The sequence below is a fragment of the Diadema antillarum genome, unplaced genomic scaffold (genome assembly GCF_040938485.1).
Source record: "Diadema antillarum isolate AM-2024a unplaced genomic scaffold, OU_Dant_1.0 seq00000550_RagTag, whole genome shotgun sequence".
Classification (NCBI taxonomy): Eukaryota; Metazoa; Echinodermata; class Echinoidea; order Diadematoida; family Diadematidae; genus Diadema; species Diadema antillarum.
Genome location: NW_027271495.1, coordinates 1,138,941 through 1,158,949, shown reverse-complemented (window position 1 = coordinate 1,158,949; position 20,009 = coordinate 1,138,941). Strand labels below are relative to the sequence as shown.

At 38.6% G+C, this 20,009-nt stretch overlaps 1 pseudogene; it reads right to left on the bottom strand.

The window, feature by feature from the left end:
* The window catches only part of LOC139734914 (uncharacterized), an 88,717-nt pseudogene that overhangs the window by 61,442 nt on the left and 7,266 nt on the right, over positions 1 to 20,009 (bottom strand).

The window sequence follows — 20,009 nt, the reverse complement described above, 5'->3', positions numbered from 1 at the left end:
AAAACCATGTTATGGTCAGTCTTGAGTTGTATAAGTAGAGCTTATGTCAAATATGTATGTTAAATGATTTTGCTCTTCAAGTTTATAATGTAAACTGGAGGAACCTACTATCCTCATGCCATTTGTATTATTCATAAAACCATTAAATTTTACTTATTTGCCCAGGAATTCAACACAGACATCACTTCAAGGGGGAAGAGATACTTCAAAAGCTGAGGGAAGGATCTGACTGTTCTGAGGAGACATCTGCACACCCAGATCATTGCAGCATATTTGTTGTTGCAAATGGAAGCAGAAAACTGTACAGCGTAAGTTCAATTATTTAAAATATCATTATTATTCATATATTATATTATCATAATAACTGAAAATTGGTCTGGAATACCAGTTTCCCATTGTCATGTCTTGTACTACATTTCCATCCAATATATAACCATGTAATTTGCCTGTTCATTTTTTTTTTCTCAAGTATAGAGAAAAGCAGACTAAAATTTGCCCCCCCCCCCCCAAAAAAAAAAAAAAAAAAAAAAAGAAGAAGAAGAAGAAGAAAGAAAGTAGAAGGGACCGGTAAGTATAACATTGTTAATGAAGTGATGGTTACAGATTTAAAAATAAAGACTGGTATACTTGTATGAGACATGTAAACAGAGTGTATGCAGTTTACAAGACTCCACGCTGACTTATTTTCTTGGTAGCCCCATCGGGCCACATGTATATTGATTTGATAATAGTCCTAATACTTATGATTTAATCATCACAATGATTAATAAAAAAGTGGGAGTTGATGTGCCATGAAGTTCAATGGATAATCACATCTTGTATAAATTTTTCTACTAACTGTGCACATTCACACTTAACCTATCTGCATGAAATTTTCATATATGTATTAACTGATATCTGGCTCAAGTAGCAATAAATGTACTTGAAACAGTGGTACTGAATAGCAATAGAAATTAATGCCAAGAAAAAAAAATAGTTCAGCCCCTTAAAAGATTAAAATGAGGGCCAAATTTTTGATGTTATATATTTGTGTCCTAGAATATGATTAACATTCTTCTTGCTTTCTTTTTAAATTCAGATACCAAGTAGTGAGCAAAGGATGTTGTAGCCAAGGCTGTTGCGATGCAGTACCCCATTTTGTGAGACACCACACAAGGTGCAAAAGGACATGTAAGTTTATACTCGTAAGTTTATGTGATCTACAACTTTTTTAGCCCTCTTTAGCAGAAAGCTTAAGTGACATACCTTGTAACATGGTATCTTATTCTAGCTTGCAAAAACTTCAACATTTTCAACTTTTCTCAAGAGCTAGTGGACAGAATTAAGCAACCAAACAAGGAGTTGATCATCCTTGTTTAGTTAGGGGGCAAGGACCCAAAGTTTTTCAGGTTATGGGCATGACCCCTCCCCCCCCCCCAAAAAAAAAAAAAAAAAAAAATGGCCTTTACAGGGAAATTGCATCTATTTCTTAATTAACTCATGGTGCAAATATACAGGCAATGTGGGGACTTTTTATAATCTTTGAGGTACCTTCTCATAGATGTCTAATAAAGTTGTGTGCAGATTGGCCTGATTCCATGACTTAGGTTCGATAAACGTTAACTTCAACGTAACGTAATGTAACTTAAGTTCCAACATGCCAGTTGCGCCGTTCATTTATAATAAACCTATTCTCGTTTTCTTCCATAAGAATGCCACTACATGTATTTCTACTGCTATCAGATCTTCATCAGTTATAGTCAACTCTGTGCCAAAGTCAAATTTGTTGAGACTCAAGAAAAAGCTTTGACTTACAATGCATTCTTATACAATTGTATTTCAGGAGTATACCTGTATGGCAAGGATCATGGATTCATTGAGTATCGTTTGAAGACTTTGAGGAGCTATGACACCACTCATCACCTCAGGCAGAGAGAGAGAGAGTAGTTGCAGCTCCCACCAAGCCCCTGACCGAGCACCATTCCATCGTCAGATTAGAAGCCGAATGAGAAGAGACAGCTACCATCGGTATATAGGTCTAAATACCCTTGCTTTTTCCTCTTTTGAGATACAGTATATGCTCCTCTGACGTTGGAACTTACATTCTTGCTGAAGAGTCAGCCTCATCAGGCTCAGCGGTAGTTTAGCATGAAGCTGTTACCAGGATGTACTGTAGCACTTCAACATTAAAAGTAGACCAGGGCTCGCCGATGAAAAGAGTTTGTTGCATAGAATGTGTGATTGTTAATGCTTTAAATTGTTGATTGTTGTATATACTAGTAACTGAAAATAGTTTTGACTTATATAGTCAAGAAAAAATCTCCTCTTTATGGCCACATGTTTAATAATCAATACATTCATCTGTAAGGTGTTCCAAGCATATGAAAGAATGTTTGGCCACACACAGCTTGGCATTCCGCATGATACGAATCTGGCTGCGCTCATGATTAAGCACTCCCTTCTCTCCAGGCAATTCTTTAATAAAACCTTTTTATGGTCTAATATTCAAGAGAGAAAACTGTTGACAGACACTCGTATGCATTGTTTTTCTTTCCCTCATTTCTTTTTTTTTTTTTTTTGGGGGGGGGGGGAATGCTACAAATAGCTGCTAAATAGTAGAATCTTCCAATGGTCATCCATGCTCTTGGGATGAAGATCATGTCTCCATGTTGTGATTAAGTTAACACATACATTTGTCACCCCTTTGATTAACAGTGATGCAGTACAATATGCATGTGCTCAAATTTATTGCATCCATCTTCTTTGGAGTAGAGGGAAAAATCTTTAAAAAAAATAAAACAAAATTGATGGGAATCATTGATCCCTAGGGTTACGGGACCCAGAGTTATTTTGTACATTTTCACCTTTATGTAATTGATGTACTGTACTTTGAAAAACTTGTGGGTAGAAGCTCAATTGGTTCAACTTCTTTTTCCACGAAACATCTGCAGCCCATCATTGATAAATCCACGGCATTAGAGAAAATGGAGCCAAATAGATTAGTTCACTAATGTGCCAAGTCAAACTTATGGATAATTCTTCCCTTGACCTCATAACAAATTATTAAGATAACCTGCAACTGACAATCATATTTTGTTATAGAGTGTTAGCAGCGATGTCACAATTGCCCACCATAAGGCTGCGTTCACATAGAAGTATACTATTTGGGTATTCGGGGCTCGTTTTCGAGGGCACGCAAATAGCTTGAATCGAACGATAGGATTTCCTAACACCGGTTTACATAAGAGGGCACTATTTGAATGTACCGAATAGCATAGAATAGTGTAGCAAAGTGGGAATCGAGCTTGTTCGATTTTCCTGCAGCGTATACCGTCTCACGTTTATGAAATAATGACAATTTTGGTCTGGATTTGCCCTTTAGCAAAAATAAGCATGTAGACTGACATTCTGATGCAGTTTAGACATTGTTAATAAGATTTGCTGGGATGTAGGAGGAAGAAATCCTCACTGCATGGGATGGCAAGTTGACGGTGAGGGTGATGGTGTACTGGGTGCCCGAATAGCGAATACCGTATACCGTATACACTGTACTTCTATGTGAACGCAGCCTAATGAAGTCAATTGCCTAAACTGACTAGAAATCAAGACTGCATATAAAAGCTGCAGCAATGTTTACTTCAGGGAAACCTAAGGCAAAAGAACACCTTTGTTAGAGAGGCATGCATGAATGAATATTGATCGCCTTTGCTATGGAAGCCTCCATTATGGTGGCCGACATGATGTCACAAGCATGAAATCACTCTATAAGAAATTCAGTTTGCATGCATTAGTTGTTGCTACATCTGGCAAAACTCGGAAGGATTCCAAGTGTTCAATATTGTACAATGATGCCTTATTTAGGTGAAGAAGATCAATGATATGATACATGTTGTGTCAACTGTATTGATTGCAATTCTTTTTCCATAAATAGTAGGCCCGGTTGGGGGGGGGGGGGGCTGCGAGCCCTCCTCCCCTTTGACATTCCATGCCAAATTTCATGAAGGCATGATTATCTTGGGGGGTTATTGATTGTAATCAATAACATAAATATTTTCATGCTGGACGTGTCGCTGACAAATTTCATTGAAAAGGCAATGAAAAACAAAAAGTAAGAAACAAAGAAATACATGAGTAAATAGAAAAAAAAATAGATACTTCAGAATTTTTTGATGGCACAGTTTTTTTCTCTTTCATTTGCTATGGACGCTAGAAAGAATATTTACACAAAAAACAAAAAAATGTGCCTTTTTGGAACTTTAGTTATGGCAAATGGTCTGATTTCATGCTCAAATTAGCATAATTTAGCCAAGTGACTTTTTTTTTTTGTTGAAAATCAACATTACCATGTTATAGATTATGTCACAGGCAATTTGTGTGTGGATTTTGTAATGATCACACGGTTGATGGCCGAGGTCTGGGGGGTTTCAGGGAGGCCCCCCTCTGGCTCTATCATTTACATAAATACCCCACCTAAAGCCTACTTAAAGTCAAGACCATGCTTCTGTGATCGAGTATGTTTAGGTATTTGTGCAATGTACTTGTAGAGCATCACTGTGTTACATGACAGAGGATCCAAACTTGATTAACCATGCAGTATTGAAAATTTCTGTATTTTTGTCAATTTTTCAAAGCAATCACAATTCCTGGTACACGTGTAATTGTTTTTGTATTATGATATAGATGATGGTGACTATACTTTGCAAGTCTTTTGTAGCTTATCATTGAACATGCAATAATTATATTCACTTGTAGTCGAAAAATAAACATGTTCAGGAAGGGTACTTGTAAATTTTTCACTTTTGCACAAACTTTATAAATTTGGCATATTTTCGGGGAAATGTGTGATGCTAATATTTGAAGAGTTTGTTCGCAAAAACCGATATGTCCATTTTTGAAGATTTTGAAGTACGGTCTCTGTCATAAAGTACAAAGTAATGCCTTTTGAATTATATATTGGTCACTACATATAAAGGTACATTTTTGAAGTTATGATCAAAAGAAGCAAACATTTTCTTATTATTCTCTGTATTTTTCTTGACCTTTAATCGCAAATATCTCCATTTGGCACATATGGACTTATCAATTTTTGCAAACAAACTCTTCATTTGTAGAGCTTTGGGAATGACAGCTAGAATGGCATATTTACAAGGACCTTGTGATGATTATGGTGACAGTTGTTCTTAAATGATAAAAATATGTATAATTATTATTGGCCACATAATTCATGGAAAACCAGATACTCAGCACATGAAGACTGTTTGTAATGGTGTACTTCTCTGTAGTTGAAATTTAGATATTTAAAGAGGTATATTCCTTTTTGTTTTATTTCAGGTGATCCAGTGGACATCACACATTTATTTAATATAGAGAATCAGCTCATTAAAAAAAAAAACATATCATGCGTAGCATTTAGTACATTATCTTCTTATATCCCCCTCAATGCTACTTAAAGAAAGAATAAATTAATAAGAAAGAATGAAACAACAGCCAATTGGATTACTAGCTTATATTTATTCAGTTTCATGTATTGATCCAGCTCGGGTATAAATGACTTTCAAAACTGGAACACAAAGTTGGCAATGCACTGGGCTACCAGTGGTGGATCGTTGGCTTCAAAATACATGCATTAATATTAACAAATATCTATATTATGAACGTTGCTTGCTGTTTTTGTTTGTATTAGTTTGATTAGTATTCATTACTCCAGAAATGGCTCCAGACCACCTAGATTATTCCCAAATTCATCACCATTGTCACTTTTTCTTCCAGGGTTGAATAACTAGTGCACTGAGTGCTGTGATAGAGATGTGTGCTCATGTAGAGTGTAATTCCGTTTGGGATTGAAAAAAGATTGAAAAAGGATTGAAAAAAGATTGAAAAAGGAGTGAAAAACCTCCGGAGTTAAAGAAGAGTGAAATAAATAGGAGTGAATTGAGAGTGAGAAAGGAGTGAAAAACGACTGACAAAAGAGTGAAATACGTCAGGAGTGAATTTAGAGTGAGAAAGGAGTGAACATCCCATCAAAAACATTTCCGTCTTTTTTCACTCTCTTTTGGAGTGAAATTTCTGTTCACTCGAAATTCACTCCACTTCTAGTGATCCTTGACGTCACTACCAAGGGGAGTGAAAATCGAGTGAAAATTCACTCTTTCTTTTTTAGAGAGTATATGCAAATTTTTAGTGAAATATAGGTAATTATTCCTGATTGGAACGTTTTCTACAACAGTGACTTTCAGCAGTAAATTAAGACCATAGACACCACCACTGGGTACCTTTTACAGATAGAGATATAAGCCTGTAGAGGAATTATGGCGGCCATTTTGCATTTATTGAATGCAAATATATTCCAAAAAATGTATAAAGGGAAGCTTGAAAGTTACTGCTAATATCATAATTGTATTCCCTGACCTAAAAAACATAGGTTTAGACACCAGAATATATTTTTTGTGGGTTTTATGTCCAGATATATAGCGACTTATTCCTGAGTGTACTACATTAATGGTATACGAAGATACGGGCTTGCACAAGCAATATGGCGGCCATTTTGCATGTAATTATATGCAAATATATGCAAAAACTATATAAAGGGATGCTTGAAAGTTGCTACAGATAACATAATTGTATTCCTTGACCTAAAAAACATAGGTTTAGACACCGGAATTTACTTTCTATTGGTTACGTATCCCGAGATATAGGCATAAACAGGTTGTATGGCGGCCATTTTGAATTTATGCAAATTAGACACTGATCCACCACTCGAATTATAGGGAACTTTTAATATGTTATTTTGATAGCTCTTCCGGGTCAAATGCAAGTGGAATCGTTTCTGTTGCAATTAGTTGTGGGTTAACCCACTTTTTGTCGTATTTTGACTGGACTAATACATATTTACACACATGCGCGTGCATTGCCCACACTCGTAAAAGGAGAATAACAACAACAAAATGATCCGTGAGCGATGTGCCATTCTGTTTTGACTATTGTGTCTTGAGGGCATGAAAGGACTGTTACCGCGAGAACGTACACTGTAACAGAAGGGTTGTCGGAGTAATTTTGGGGTAATTACCCTAGCTGACAGGGTAGAAATCGGAAACATTTTTGCGAGGACCGTTTCAACGGACAGAGTAAACACACACACACACACACACACACACACACACAAAATGCCCGAGCCCGGACGTTGTCGCGGTATAAACTCTGGGTTGCATGTGTTACTTTAAAGGGATGATACAGTATTGTTAGATGTGAGAATTGGGCTTTTAACTTTTTGCGAGATATCAAGAAGTCGCTTGTAAAATAGTAGAGAGCGTACCTTTCCAAGAGGAATTCAAAGTTTATTTGATGAAAATAGGTTTTGGAATGGCTGAGACATCCAAAGGTAAAGTAAAACAAAGCGATCGTAATAAAAGGTGGGTGCAACATTTTATTAGGATTGCTCTGTTTGGGGTATCTCGGCCATTTCAAAACCAATTTTCATCAAATAAACGTTGAATTCCTTTTGAAATTACATGCTCATATCCTATAAGAGGTTTCTCGTAATCTCACCCCAAAATGTTAGAAACCCGAGGTTAGGTCTCATACAAAAACTATACGATCCCTCTAACTATCTTTTGATCCTTATTGCGACCTAAGTCAGACTTCCATGATATTATTATACGAATAATTTATGAGTTGTGAGTGCATAGGGCACGAATATCGCACGAGGCGCGAGATGAGCCACTGGCCTATTCAACAAGGCGCGTAGCGCCGCGTTGAATAGACCAGTGGCGAATCTCGCGCCGAGTGCGGTATTACGTGCCCCAATGCACGAACAAAATCATAAATTATTCGTTTTATACAACACCTTGTCCACAATCACAATACAAAATTAGTGACCGCCAACTCAGGAAGGCCCAAAAATAAATGTAACAATTAGGCAGAGAATTGTAAACCACCCTGTGTACTGCTTTCAAACACTCGTCATGATTCGACCACACAGTCACAGGAATCACGAACTCCGCAGGGTCTATACCCATTCTACGCTAACGTTAGATCGAGTTAGGCCTGACTGTTAGGTCGATCTGAGATGTCGGTAGATCTAGTAGTAGGTCTAGACTTTGTCTATTTCCGAAAATGATTTTGTATAAAAACACAGAAAAATAATCAAATTACGGTTTCTCAACTTGAAATGAAGTCTTGATGTTGGGATCACTGTGGTCCACGTAGCAGATCAGAGTCAAAAGTAAAAACACAGCAGTACCGCTAGGTGTATACAGGCCGCGCGATACACACAAGCAACTAGCTAGGTAAAGTAACTGCGCGTACACGTTTACGTTGCAGTACTCCGCCGCGCCTGGTCTGTGAGACTTACCGGCAGCGCAGCGCAGCCGGCCAGCACGTACACTGTACAATGTAGTTTGCTGGCGCTTTGCTACGGGTGTGAGCCACAGAACTCTGTGCGCGGCCATGCATTAGTAGCCCCCCGCGAAGCCGTGCTATAGTACCTTCGAGCCGTGCTATAGGCCCATGCCAGGGGCCTATTGTATGGCTGTCACTCTCAATGAGTTTGATAGGTATTTTCTATTGAATGTCATGTGACATGTTCTTGGCCAATCACAATTCGACATCATTCTGAGGTGTTGTATAAAAGAAGATAACGCTACAGTAGTGATGGCATGTGATATCTATGTTTTCGTAACTAAACTTGTTTGCCACCGAAGTGATTAAAAAGCACATCTCTTTCGATGGCAAATTGTGGTACTTGATGAAATAATAGACATGTGTAGGAGCGAAATGTATGGCTGAAGTATACTCTGGTAACTTAATAGGAAAGTAGGCACTACCAAGTTTGCTGGCACAACCAGGCTGCACTAGTCTTTGTCAAATGCCCTCTCGTAATATAGTAGTAATTCAAGTTCAAGTTCAAATTTAGTATTGCAGGATCAGTGAGCAGAGTGTCGTCATCACCCAAGACAGGATTAATCCACCAGTAACAGGGGCTGGTAAACGCTTTTTAATGTGTGTGGACGTGGTGTGTGTGTGGGGGGGGGGGGGGGCGGCTGCGGGCCAGGGTGTGGTCAAAGATCAATGGTTCCCCTTCATTAGTGTCATCAGTGATATTTGAGGAAGATCGAACAACCCGTTCAAAAGTGAAACGTTGACGAAATGTTTTGATAAGATTCTTGTGCCGTCATGGCTAAAGGTGAGAAAACTAAAACAATTCGTGATGTCACAGAGTAGGAGAATGATTATAAAGGAAACATATGAGAATTCCGCAAAGTTCTATTTTTATAAAAAGTACACATCTTCTCGTCTTTTTACTGATATGACACTGAACTTTACTTTTAATATCATTCTCCCTGAGGTCAATTAATTTGTTCTTTCATTACGCTAGAAAAATTTAAATATGAGGACTTCTCTTGTGCATTTCCCTCAACCTTCAAAGATGACTTGTGTCGTGCTAAAATGTTTCTGCATGGATTGAATCCACAAAGAAAAAACATATATATATATCAAAATGGGGCAAATTCCCATTTGAAGGCTAGGAAAAGAAAAGAGCAAAGGTCGCATCAGGGGAGTTCCCTATTATCATGAACCTCTCGCACGCTCTCGGGAGTTGAACGTAGCATATACACCGCCCATGCAAAATTTACTGTCGGTGCGAAAGATCAGGCGATGCGTCGAAATATCAAGTTTCATATCGGGTGATTCTCGTTTGGTTTAGCCTTTCATATACATTAAGGATTACCCCATCACCCCCGCTCTTGTAAGACAAAAGAACCTCAACGTCTCCTACACGGAACTGAAGAGGAATCGTGAGTGATACGTCTAAATGTGGAGCAGTAACAGTCATGGTCTAAACATGTACATGAAAGAACAGTTCAACGGTACAGTCATGCAAGCACACGGCACGCAAACGGACGGACAATCATGAAACACAAAAGAACAGTGAAGAGACAATAACATTAGTGTTTGCATTACACGATGTACACAAGACACAGGTGTCTTTACGTTGTTAGATTTTCTCAAATTACTTACGTTTCTACATTATCGCTCTCTCTTAGATTCTCTATGCCATATATACTTAGGCATCGGAAATAAAACAAGATTTGAAACAAGAATACATTCCATTAATGTATCCCTATCCTCAATGCGCGTTTCCTTTAAAAACTGCAATGACAAAATCCATTATTGTAAATTTTGTTGTAATATTAGTAATAACGATGATTACTATCATGCATCACTACTATCTTCAGTATCTTCAGTATTATCATAATACTTGTACAAAATCACACCTGGGCTAATCGCCAGAATTCGCGTTGGTATACCTGATATTCCTACCACGACCCACAGCACAGCAGCTCATGTTTCATCGGATCTTATTTTACTCTCTCTCCCTCTCTCTCCCTCTTCTTTGTCTCACTCGCTTTAAAGGGATCGTATGATTTTGGTTGAGACCTATAATTTCAGGTTTCTAACATTTTTTTGGTAAGATAATGAGACACCTCTTATGAAATATAAAAGAGCATGTAATTCCACGAGGAATTCAACGTTTATTTGATGAAAATTGGTTTTGAAATGGCTGGGATATCCAAAACAGAGCGATTCTAATAAAGTGTGGGACCCACCTTTTATTACGATCGCTTTGTTTTTCTTTATTTTTGGATATTTCAGTCATTCCAAACCCGATTTTCATCAAATGAACTCTGAATTCCTCTTAAAAGTGTATGCTCTATACTACTTTATAAGTGTTTTCTTGGTATCTCGCAAAAAAGCTAAAAACCCAATTTTCATCTCCACCAATACTGTACCATCCCTTTAAAAAAAATTGACACAAAGTCAGTCTGAACAATCACATTTTATTAAAATTTTGAACATCGTGACAACAGAGTACACTACGTGCAAACTGCGATTTAGGGCCTATATCTAATTCTGGTTGGATTCACAGCTTCGGCAATAAGCGGGGTACGAGCAGTGCGTTTCTTCAAACTGAAGGGCTTCTACATGCTTTCCTCAGTCGTTAAGTGCACTTTTCACACACTGCACGTCTCAATCGAGAAAACAATTAATATGCGTCTTGTAAATACTAAAAATGAAGCCAGATTGCGCCTGTACACCTACTCTGGCATCAAACTTACGAGTGAGACACGAGTTAGTCGTATTGGTCGTAGCCCATCCGGAACAGCAGACAGAAACGGTTTTGTTCACTTCTCGGGTTTGCGGGATGATAACAGCTCGATACGCTAGCCTGTGGGAAATGCGACAGAGCCGAAACAGAGACGCAGACCGTAATTTGACCAGAAAGACTGGTTATTTGCATGAAAAATGACAATAACTCGATTCTCATGTCTCTCCTGTGGTCACTTTTGCAGCACATATTGCAGTTCATCGAAATATAATGTACACGGCAGTATAAAATGGTATTTATCCAGTACGCTGAACGTTAAAGATGGCCGTGGATACCTTTGGCTTTACACAAACCTTGTACTTACAATTGGTACTATACCGTTATGACGAGTTCGAACGTAAATACAGTGTAGAAGTGGGTTTGGTTTTTTTTTTTTTTGTCTTAATATAAAATTAATTTCATAGGAATAAAAAAGATACTTTAGGCCCATGATTTGTTAGTTGCTCAAACGAATCGAATATGTCATCTCATCAATCTTAATAACCACAAGACAATGAATTTGTGCATCTCAGTGATATGGCAATTTAAATTATGTTCACCTTACTGGACACTGTCATTGAAAACTGTGCACCAGGTACTTTTTTTATTGTAAACTATGCAAATAAACTTGATCGAGAGTCTAAGAATTCGGGTGAAAGCCTGGCTTAATGAAGGACAATGGAGAGTTATAGTAAGACTTGGAAAGATAGGAGGGATGAAAGCAAAGGGAGGGGGCATGGAGGAAAAGTACAGGAAGAAAATCAGATACTTGCCTATAGGCTGTGCAGGTCAAAAACAAAAAGCAACCTCTCCTGAAACTCTGTGGGTATGACTGTTTTATTGTAATGTTGTACGTCACATTGAACCTGCAGAAAATGACAAAGAAGGTTTTTATTGTTGTATTTTTAGCTAAGTAGCATAATAATAAGAAAGAAAGACCAATCACTTGCGTATAGCATGTTACTTTCATAACAATAGTCCGGCGAAAACACCCGAAACAGATTGCATCAGGTGATATTGCCCATGCATCATTTTTACTTGGAATTGTTATCAAATTAAGATCCAATCAACTTTAAAGGACAGGTCAACCTTCACAGACATATGGACTGAGTGAATGCAGCAATATTAGGAGAACACATCAGTGAGACTTTGAGGAAAATTGGATAACCCGTTAAAAAGTTATGAATTTTGAAGTTTCTGCTCAGTCACTGCGGGACGAGGAGACTACTACAGCTTGTGATGTGTAGAACATGAGAACATGAGGGGGTGTCCCCCCCCCCCCCCTCCCACGGTGAGAATTTTTTGCATTTTGATGTTATAAATGGTGCAATTTGATGCTTTTTGCGCGTTTTATCGACTTGAAACAGTCCCACTTGTTTAACCCTAAAAAGGCCGGGGGGGTTGAATCACCCCCCCCCCCTCGACATTTTTTCGCGACTACTCCGCCACGCGAAATCTTTTGACCGCGCCGTTCGCTGGCTTTTTACTTTCCAGTCTCGCGCATCTTTTGACACCATTTTCGCGAAAATCAAGCATACCGTTACGACGCTGCATAACGTTTTATACATGCCTGTCAGACCGAAAATGGCTCAAAAACGTGATTTTGTGTATAAAGTCTATACAAATGGAGTTTTCTCTTCTTATTCATAAAGATATGATTATTTTCACTTTCATAGGCTGAAACTAATTAATTTTAGCATAATTATGCTTGAAATAAGTAATAAATTTTGCGGAAAAGAAATGATAAAACAAAAGGTCGAACAAACAAAGAAATACATAAGAATTTCATAAAACAATGAAATACATAACAAATTGATTTTGATACCAATTTTTTTTCGAGTACATTCTTAGGAATGCTACAAAGAATGTTTTCACCAAAAATTAGGATCTAGGAGCTTTAATTTCTGATTTAGAGCAAAATGTATGAATTTATGCATATATTAGCATAATTGATTATGACGAAAATTTCCATTTCTTTTTGTATAGCTTGGTAGACTACGCCACAGGTAATGCACGTGCCAAATTTCATGGCGATTGCGCGATCGACGGCCGAGATCTCGGGGGGTTGAATCCAGTCATCTTCACGGATGGAAATGAACAACAACAACCCCTCCCCGGCCACAGAACACCCAAAAAAGCCCGGCCTGGTTAGGGTTAAGGTAGCAATATTATATTTTGATGTAGATTATTATTGAACAATTTGCCTATAAAATGTATCATTTAAATAAACTTGTTGTATTAATTTTTTACACTGAATATCATGAACGCGACTGAGCCCAAGCGAGCGGAGCGAGCGAGGGGGGGGGGGGGGGAGGGTGTGGGAGGGGGGTGCCCCCCTCCCCACCGTGGTTGTTAATATCTTTACCTACAATGTATTTATAAATTCGACTGAAATCTAGCCGGCAAATACGCTAGATAAAGACGACAAAGAAAACGATTAATGAATACAAGAGGAAATTACAGCTTTTGCAGTATATGCCAACTTTCAAATAGCTGAGAATGCAAATACATGTATTGCAAAGTAACTTAACAACTGAAGGAAGAGTGCTTTCAGAACATGTTACCATCCAAAGGGTATATTACCAGTGATAGGCCTGCCATGCCAGGTGCCCCACGCATGTTATTTTCATACCACGCCAACGTTAGGCTTTCGCACATGAAGGAGAATGGGGACATCCCACGTATAGACCGACACCCACGAGTCATACAGCCCACGAGTTCGACATTGAAAACAGGTCCATGGGTCATACAGCCCATATGAGTTCGACACTAATAGGCAAATAAAGCCCGTGAGTTCGACACTAGGTTAAAAACAGCCCACGAGTTTGACAGATACAACACGGTCTCGTGGGTCGTGTTAGCTTAGTGTTGAACCATCACCTCCCTGGTTAAACTAATGGGCTGTGTGACTCGTGAGCAGTATAACTCATAGGCTGTATGACTTGTGAGCTGTATGACTCGTGGGCTGTATGACTCGTGGGTGTCGGTCTCGTGACGTACACCCAAGAGAATGGCAAAATTTATAGTCAAATTGCAGGGAAGAATAATATACCTATACATAATCGTACAGTTTCAAACTTTACCATTAAAATAGTGACATCCACATAGAACAGCAGGTGATGACTTGGGTGCACGTCACGAGACCGACACCCACGAGTCACACACCTCACGACACTGAGCTAATAAGGCCCACGAGACCGACACATCGAGCCCCGCGTTGTATCTGTCGAACTCGTGTTCTGTTTTTACCTAGCGTCGAACTCATGGGCTTTATTTGCCTCGTGTCGAACTCATGGGCTGTATGACTCGTGAGCTGTATAACTCATGAACCTGTTTTCAATGTCGAACTCGAGGGCTGTATGACTCGTGTGTGTCGGTCTCGTGACGTACACCCAAGTGGGATGACCCCAACGACTTATAGTCATAGTCATCAACTCATACGTATCCTATTGACATGCACGAATGACTTCACTCAAGTGCCTATTTTGGAGGGAAATCGACGAGAAGAATGCCATTCACGTCTTGAGACAGTCGAGTATCAATGACTTTTAGAGAGAAAATTATTATTATTAAATGGTTGGAGTTTAGATATGATCAACCAAAAACATGACGACGCGAAGACTTTATCGCCTAGCTAGCTTTCCACTTTTTGTGCCTGTGTTTGGGACAATTAATTACGTTTGAAAACAGTGAAAGCATATATATACAGCAGAAAATATTTAGGTGAATATATAAAATGTATACGTTATACACATCTTCATGCACGCAAAACACTTAAAATTACTTTTATAAGCACTTGGGCTAACTTTTTACACGGTTTGTTCAGCAGCTTCACTTTTGCATATGGCATGAACCAAATATCAAACTTGCTCCAACGGTTTTTCTAGCAACCTCACTTTTGCATAATATATATATGAACCAAATATCAAACTTGCTCCAACTTCAATGTAAACATCGTTATCAGTGAAGGAAATGCCTATCACTGATTTCGTTCATAGCTGTAAGACTGAAGAGAGGTGAGCTTCAAACGGTGTGGGCTTTCACTTCTAGTAGCGATCTAGACGTGGGTCGCATTCCTCTACGCGACCCCAGATGAAAAAAAAATAATAAAAATGTTATGACAACGCAAGCATAAATAGTGGGAGTTCAAAATGTCGTACGTCTGTAGTGTGGGACTGCCTAAAATCCCCAACAACCTCTACCTGCTTCTATTTCCACAGGCCCTACAGAAAGTTAGAAATCATAATACTCACGTTCCGTTGATACTGCACACGTTTGTGCCATTTGCATCTATTGCGTTCGCTGGCAAAATTCCACCGGGCATGATTAGAAGGGAAAAGCAGAAGACCAAACTTAACAGGGCGATGCTCCAGCGAAGGAGAACTTCACTGCATCCCACCACGACTCCCCGCTCCATCTTGACGTTCAAAACGTAGCAGTCACTACTGTAGGCCTACTGTAAAGATAAGAGTCATGTGCACGCCCGCAAGACTCCGCGCACGTGTTTTGAAATATTGCTTGGCTGAACTGTTAGCACATTAGCTTCAAATCTATGCTCTGCAAACTATTCGCGAATCACTTTCACTTCGTTGTAGTAGTGGTCCAATGTCAGTTTTTGAGATTAATGCCACGTGGGTCGATCACATCGTCCGCTGCGACTGTATTGGAGCTCCGTCATGCTGGTTATCGATCCGTGTAATATCCCTTGTTTCTTGTTTCGGTGTTGCGCCCTCCTATCAAGGCTTGCATGTCGTATAGTGGTTTGACTCCAGCCTGTACGGTTTGACCAAGGAGGCACCGTGGTACTTAGCACCTCCTTGGACTAGCTGACAGGCGGATGCGCTGATATATTATTACTCAAATAACTCTCCTAATGGTTTGTGTTTCTTATGTGAAAAACACATTTTTTTAAAGCAATCTAGAACAATTTGTGATGTCACAATTGGGCAGTGATACAAAGAAACTAGAAAGATATATATATTTGTACCAGAATGAAATAGCACCTGACTCTTTCAGAAGGCAGATGGAATAATTATTGACCATAACATTATTTGTAGAACGATTTTGTTTCCTCAGACTTCACAAATGATTAATATATACTTCCGATATTTTTGCATTCATTTGAATCCGCATGTAATGTTAAAGGAATATCCCCCGGCCCTCTTGATTTTCTGTTCTGCATTCATTGAGTCTCTGTGTATAAAACACGTAAATTCGATCCCCCTCACATTTTTTTTCTTCATTCACTCAATCCACATGCATACTGAGGTTGATTTTCCTTATCTTTTTTACACCGAGTGTTACACGTATATCTTTCTACATTCGCTGAGTCCACATGTAGGCCTATATACGTATATGGGTATAAGTTAACCCTTTGAACATTGTTAGATTTTGTATTGCAATGACATCTAGTTGTTTGATTATGACATAAGGGGGAAACCCCTTTCAATATTGAAGGTGATATTGATAAACAACGATCCACCTCTATAAAATTTAATAGTAATAATAGTTAGAAATGAAATGACAAAAAAAAAGATGTCATATTTCAAAACTGTCTCACTTTCTCTCAATACGAATTAATCAGACTAATAAACATGTAAGCAAATTAACTACAGCGATGATGCCATCATATCAAAATTTTCTAATTGGCTTTCATAGGCACAACGTGAATATGTAATATGAAAAAACGACGTCATTTGTGAATTTAGCTCAGTCAAAAGAGATTTAACATTACTTGCAACTCTTAAATAAATCAACGCGAAAAATGTGATTTCTTTGAACCACGGATACAAGAAAATGCCGAGTGTGAATAATTATGTTACCGATCGATCGGTTGACTTTAAAAGTCGGTCAACTACCAAACAATATTATTTTTATATGATTGTTTTTTTTTCCACTCAGTAGGGCTACGGTTGCCTTCTCACTTGAGATGAAGGACATCCGTCTTTCCCCCCTCGTTTCCCAGTTCGTTGAAGTGAACTCTCTACATGGCTATGACCTCACCAGAAGTAACTTGACGCGCATTCGTGCTCATGCATCATGCGATAGATCGCGTGGTAACCTCCGGTTACACCTGTTCGATCCGCGTCGCGATTTCTTTTGTGTGCTTCCCCACACGCGGGTAACATGCGTGCGTACGGTCGTGCGTGCGGTGCACCGCAGTTCTTCGTCGTGCCAATGTGCTGTCGGGTCACTATTCATCACATACGTCTTGGGCAGGCAAGTGAAATAAAACCGTCCATGGCCTAGTTCAATTCAGTAATGATATTAATCATTATTTTTATTTCATTTTTTGATTTGTATAAATTAACACTCACATGTTCCAAGATTCGTGTCATCTGTTTTGTAATTCTGGTAAGTATTGGGCGATAAATGGAAAACGCACTCACACATAAAGCACACCCCCATCCACCTTCTACCCTCGCCCACATATTCTGTCACGCACTCGATGCAGAACAGTTAAAATTGTTGCTCGAAGTTCATACATTTCTCGACCCCACATTCTTCGATCAAAGTGTGTATTCCTCGACCGTACTCACTTGTAATCCAATCTAACCGCAGGTCAACAGGTCATGTTTTTTCTCGGAATGTCGGAAAGCCGCAAGAAAAGGAAGGACGCATAAACGAAAAATAGAAAAGAAGCAACGGGAGGGAGATCGAGGAAATCATATATGAAAAATAATACAAGAATCAAGTAAGCCATCGGGGAAAACATACCGAGTCAAATGATAATCATACGCAATCGTGGAGCGATATGTGTATAGGGTCCTACAGTGTGTTGTATAGCGCTCCATGATTGAAATACACTGTATTATTGTGTTTCCAATGTGCATGATCTGATAGTATTTTCATTGCATGTATCATAAACTCCAGCGTGACAACCGGCCCATTTCATGCCACCTTTGCATAATATGAAAGCAGTTGATGGATATTAATTAAATGACATTGAGCAGAGAAAGAGAGAAAATGGCGTAATCTTGAATATTCTCCGTGGGGAGAGTCCCTCGTACAATAGTTATTACGCCTCGTGACACTAGACAAACAGAGCCAGAGGAGATCGAGGAGGAGCTGGGTCGAGAGAGGCGGAAGAATGTAGGGCGGGAAAATGTGTGGAAGATAATAGTTTGACGAAGACTTCAGTGGGTGAAACTCACGTGTGGTGCAGGTGCCATTAGTGTTGGTTCGCCAGCCGTCACAGCAGCCCAAGACTGATTTCTGTCGCACCTCGGTTATAATCCTCCTGTCTCTCGTTGTTTCTATTCTGGAGGTGGCAGAGAACAGGAAGTGCGATTTCATCAAGATCAAGAAAATATCCTCTCTTTCCTTTTTTCTGAACTTCATATAGCCCTCCATGATCTATTTTATTGTCTCCATTTCAACAGAGTGCAACTCAAAATATTCAACCATAATGTCTTTTTTTTTTCTTAACATTTCTCTCATAAACATTTACACAAACAAATGTTGTTTGTGTAAATATCCTCTCACGGAAGTCGGACAGATTCTCGTCCCGAATGCTTCTACATAATGTTTTCTGTATTTTTGTCTATCTTTTATTTTTCTTTCTTTTTCATATAAACAATATACAAATTAATTCATGACAAGATAACACAAATTTTATTATAACGACATAAAGTCCACACTATCAATCTCACGGATGGAAAAGCAAGAATTTTGTAAGTATAGGAAAGGAAACATAAGGAACATAATCAGATGATGCATATCCAAATCTATGCAGGTGTTCTTTAGCGCACCGTGTAGTGACATACAGCAACACATTACACATACACACACACAAACACACACACACACACATACACACACACATACAAACAAACAAACACACAACATAACACAAGACACACACATACAAGCATCCTCTTTTTCGTCCCTAATACGATCCTGATGGTGTTTTAAATAAAATGAGGATACGTTCCAGGAACTAAGTTTCCCATAGTACAGAACAGAAAAACAAACAGAAAACAGAGTAAAAGTGAAGAGCACACGTCCATGCAAACGTTTAAATTCATTTACTAAACTTGCAAACTAAGTAAATGTACATCTATATTGCAAAGTTTCCGTTTTACTTGAACGACATTATAAGTGTATATGATTCATATTTTTTTTCAAGTGTTTAAATATTCATTATATATCTTCCCACTTTACACAAACGGTCTATACGTGCAATTTATTGTTTGGAGCACAACTGGTCAATAGTGAACTTGGGAAATTCCCTCATCACACCACCACACATATTCTTCTTTCTTTGTTGTTAATTTGGACACATCAACACATTGGTGTGCAGAATATTATTTACTAACGGAAGTTTGATATTGTGCTAATGATACAATCAGAAGCCATTCTCAACTGAGTTCCCAGTTTAAAAGATTATTCTTGTTTTGTGTTTATTTCTTCTTTTTTCCCACAAAATGTTATCACTGGGGTGGTTCGATTACAAGTGTAATACCTTTCATAGAGATAACATTCGAAGTTTCACATTGGCTTTATGGCGGTTTGATTCGTGGTTTCGCCCTCTTTTTATCTCCATGTTTCATACGAGTTGCTCCATCATAGCGACGTGTTAAGTTGCCGCTTGATGGCGCTTCGTGCAAAAATTGACAGTAGATCATTCAGGACATACCACTGTAAAGGTCCCAGTACGGCTAAACAATGCAATCGACATTTTTTTTTTTCAGAAACTCTTATTATTTACGTACCAGAGGTGATAGAGTAGATCCAAGACATTGTGTTTTGTATTGGAATTTGTTTATTTATTTGTTCATTTAGGCCTACTTATTTTGATTTTTTGGAAAAGAAAGAAACTTACTAAAAACCAAATCGAAGGCAAAAATAGTTGAAACGCCAGTTTTAGCAGGATGGAAACGAT